This window comes from Triticum dicoccoides, chromosome 3A (genome assembly GCF_002162155.2).
Source record: "Triticum dicoccoides isolate Atlit2015 ecotype Zavitan chromosome 3A, WEW_v2.0, whole genome shotgun sequence".
In the NCBI taxonomy this organism is placed as follows: domain Eukaryota; kingdom Viridiplantae; phylum Streptophyta; class Magnoliopsida; order Poales; family Poaceae; genus Triticum; species Triticum dicoccoides.
Genome location: NC_041384.1, coordinates 431,569,653 through 431,574,502, shown reverse-complemented (window position 1 = coordinate 431,574,502; position 4,850 = coordinate 431,569,653).

Genomic DNA, 4,850 nt, shown 5'->3' with positions numbered 1-4,850 from the left:
TGTTTAAATATCACCCACCTATTAAAGAAGAAATTAAAGAACCAATAATAGCTAAAGATGAAACTATTATTTATAATGTTGATCCAGTTGTTCCTACTGCTTATATTGAAAAACCACCATTCCCTGTTAGGATAAATGAACATGCTAAAGTTTCAATTGTGGTCAACAAAAGTTATATTAGAACACCCAAACCAGTTGAACAAATAAAGGTAGAACCTAGTGTTGCTATGGTTAAAGATCTCCTAGAAGAAAACATAGATGGGCATGTTATTTACTACTGTGAGGAAGCTGCTAGAATTGCCAAACCCGATAAAAAAGATAAACATAGACCTGTTGTTGGCATGCATGTTGTTGGCATGCCTGTTGTCTCAGTTAAAATAGGAGATCACTGTTATCATGGTTTATGTGACATAGGTGCTAGCGTAAGTGCTATCCCTTTTACTTTATATCAAGAGATTATGAATGACATATCACCCGCTGAAATAGAAGATATAGATGTTACTATTAAACTTGCCAATAGAGACACCATCACACCACTTGGGATTGTTAGAGATGTTGAAGTCTTATGTGGGAAAATAAAATACTCTACTGATTTTCTTGTTCTTGGTTCCCCACAAGATGACTTTTGTCCCATTATCTTTGGTAGACCTTTCTTGAACACCGTTAATGCTAAAATAGATTGCGAGAAACAAACTGTCGGTGTTAGCTTTGGTGATGAGTCTCATGAGTTTAATTTTTCTAAGTTCAGTAGAAAACCTCATAAAAAAGAATTGCCTAGTAAGGATGAAATAATTGGTCTTGCTTCTATTGTTGTACCTCCTACTGAGGCTTTAGAACAATATTTGCTTGACCATGAAAATGATTTACATATCCATGAAAGAAATGAAATAGATAAGATTTTTGAACCCTAAAAAAATAGATAAGATTTTGTTTGAACAACATCCTTTGCTTAAACACAATTTTCCTATGAAACTCTAGGAGGTCCTCCTCCACCTAAAGGTGATCTTGTGTTTGAATAAAACAATTGCCAGAAACTTTCAAATATGCTTATCTTGATGAGAAGAAAATATATCATGTTATTATTAGTGCTAACCTTTTAGAACATGAAGAAGAAAGATTATTGAAAGTTCTAAGGAAGCATCGAGCTGCTATTGGATATACTCTTGATGATCTTAAGGGCATTAGTCCCACTCTATGTCAGCACAAGATTAATATGGAACCTAATGCTAAACCCGTTGTCGATCACCAATGTCGGTTAAATCCGAAGATGAAAGAAGTGGTAAGAATGGAAATATTAAAACTTCTGGAAGCAGGTATAATCTGTCCTATAGGTGATAGTAGATGGATAAGTCTTGTTCATTGTGTCCCCAAGAAGGGAGGTATTACTGTTGTTCCTAATGATAAGAATGAACTTATTCCACAAAGAATTGTTACAGGCTATAGAATGGTAATTGATGTTAGAAAATTAAACAAAGCCACTAGAAAAGATCATTACCCTCTGCCTTTTATTGATCAAATGCTAGAAATATTATCCAAGCATACACATTTTTTGCTTCCTTGATGGATATTCTGGTTTTTCACAAATACCTGTTTCTCAACCTCATCAAGAAAAGACCACTTTTACTCGTCCTTTTGGAACTTATGCTTATAGACGTATGCCTTTTGGTTTATGCAATGCACCTGCTACCTTTCAAAGATGTATGACTTCTATATTCTCTGACTTTTGTGAAAAGATTGTTGAGGTTTTCATGGATGACTTTTTTGTTTATGGGAAGTCTTTTGATAATTGTTTAAGCAATCTTGATCGAGTTTTGCAGAGATGTGAGCAAACAAATCTTGTCTTGAATTGAGAGAAGTATCACTTTATGGTTAATGAAGGTATTGTTTTGGGACATAAATTTTTTGAAAGAGGTATTGAGGTGGACAAAGCTAAAGTTGATGCAATTGAGAAAATGCCATGTCCTAAAGATATCAAAGGTATTCGTAGTTTCCTAGGTCATGCTGGTTTTTATAGGAGATTTATCAAAGACTTTTCTAAAATTTCTAGGCCCCTTACAAATCATTTGCAAACGGATATTCCTTTTGTTTTTGATGATGATTGTTTAGAAGCCTTCGAAACACTCAAGAAAGCATTAATTTCTGCACCTATTGTTCAACCACCTGATTGGAACTTGCCTTTTGAAATTATGTGTGATGCTAGTGATTATGCTATTGGTGCTTTTCTAGGACAAAGAGTTGATAAGAAACTAAATGTTATTAATTATGCTAGTAAAACTCTAGACAGTGCTCAAAGAAATTATGCTACCACTGAAAAAGAATTTCTAGCAGTGGTGTTTGCTTGTGATAAAATTAGATCTCACATTGTTGACTTTAAAGTTATTGTTCACACTGATCATGCTGCTATAAAATATCTTATGGAAAAGAAAGATGCTAAACCTAGACTCATTAGGTGGGTTCTCTTGCTACAAGAATTTGATTTGCATATCACTGATAGAAAAGGAGCTGAGAACCCCATAGCTGATAACTTGTCTGGGCTTGAAAATGTGCTTGATGACCCACTACTTATTGATGATAGTTTTCCCGGTGAGCAATTAACTGTAATAAATGTTGCTAATAGTACACCTTGGTATGCTGACTATGCTCATTATGTTGTTGCTAAATATTTACCACCTAGTTTTACATACCAACAAAATAAAAAATTATTTTATGATTTAAGACATTACTTCTGGGATGACCCACATCTTTATAAAGAAGGGGTAGATGGTATTATTAGACGTTGTGTACCTGAGCATGAACAGGGACAAATCCTATGGAAATGTCACTCCAAAGCATATGGAGGACATCATGCAGGAGACATAACCGCTCACAAGGTATTGCAATCTGTATTTTATTGGCCTACTCTCTTGAAGGATGCTCGTAAGTTTGTCTTATCTTGTGATGAATGTCAAAGAATAGGGAATATTGGTAAGTGTCAAGAAATACCTATGAATTATTCACTTGCTGTTGAACCATTTGATGTTTGGGGATTTGATTACATGGGACCTTTTCCTTCCTCTAATGGGCATACACATATTTTGGTTGTTGTTGATTATGTTACTAAGTGGGTAGAAGCTATTCCAACTAGTAGTGCTGATCACAACACCTCTATTAAAATGCTTAAGGAAGTTATTTTCCCAAGGTTTGGAGTCCCTAGATATTTAATGACTGATGGTGGTTCCCACTTTATTCATGGTGATTTCCGTAAAATGCTTGTGAAGTATGATGTTACCCATAGAATTGCATCACCCTATCATCCTCGGTCTAGTGGTCAAGCTGAACTTAGTAATAGGGAAATAAAATTGATTTTGCAAAAGACTGTCAATAGGCCCCAAAAGAATTGGTCTAAGAAGTTAGATGATGCACTTTGGGCTTATAGAATAGCATATAAAATCCTATGGGTATGTGTGGGAGTCCTGGATTAGGGGGTCTCCGCACAGCCAAACTATCTCCATTGGTCGGACTATTAGACTATGAAGATACAAGATTGAAGACTTCGTCTCATGTCCGGATGGGACTCTACTTGGCGTGGAAGGCAAGCTAGGCAATACGGATATGGATATCTCCTCCTTTGTAACCAACCTTGTGTAACCCTAACCCTCTCCGGTGTCTATATAAACCGGAGGGTTTTAGTTCGTAGGACACAACAACTACAACATACAATCATACCATAGGCTAGCTTCTAGGGTTTAGCCTCTCTGATCTCGTGGTAGATCTACTCTTGTACTATCCATATCATCAATATTAATCAAGCAGGACGTAGGGTTTTACCTCCATCAAGAGGGCCCGAACCTGGGTAAAACATCGTGTTCCTTACCTCCTGTTACCATCCGCCTTAGACGCACAGTTCGGGACCCCCTACCCGAGATCCGCTGGTTTTGACACCGACATTGGTGCTCTCATTGAGAGTTCCTCTATGTCGTCGCCTTTAGGCTTGATGGCTCCTACTATCATCGATAGCGATGTAGTCTAGGGTGAGACTTTTCTCCCCGGACAGATCTTCGTGTTCGGCGGCTTTGTACTGCGGGCCAATTCGCTTGGCCATCTGGAGCAGAGTGAAAGTTACGCCCCTGGCCACCAGGTCGGGTTTGGAAGCTTAAACTACACGGCCGATATCCGCGGAGACTTGATCTGCGACGGATTCGAGCCTCTGCCTTGCGCGTCACGCGGTCACGATGAGTACGATTTAGTTCTACCATCAGACAGTTTTAAGATCGCACCGGCAGCCGCTTCGACCCTCAATTCGGAGCCAGTTGCGCCTTCCGCGGACGGGTGGATGGACCCCGTCGTGGAAGCCTTACCCTTAGCGGCGATCGAGCCGAACATCGACCTTACCTTGCACGAGAGCCGTGTTGCCGGATCCTTCTCCAGCCACGGACTTCGAACCGCCTGTGCCCGTTCCCATCGAATCCGATTTGGCGCTGATCATGGAGTTTACCTCCACGGATACTTTTCAGCACTCGCCCTTTGGCGACACACTGAACTCATTAAGGTCTCTCTCCTTGTCAGGAGGATCCTGGCCGAACTATGTCCGACAGGACTGGGATGCGGGCGACGAAGAAATTCACGGCCCACCCACCACCCACTTTGTAGCCACTGTTGATGACTTAACCGACATGCTCGACTTCGACTCCGAAGACATCGACGGTATGGACGACGATGCGGGGCACGAAGAGGAACCACTGCCCACAGGGCACTGGACGCCCACTTCACCACATGATGTATACATGGTGAACACACCAAAAGAAAACGACGACGAGGAACGGAAGGACGCAACAAAGGGTTGTCCCCTCGAGAAGCAGTCAAAGCGGTGG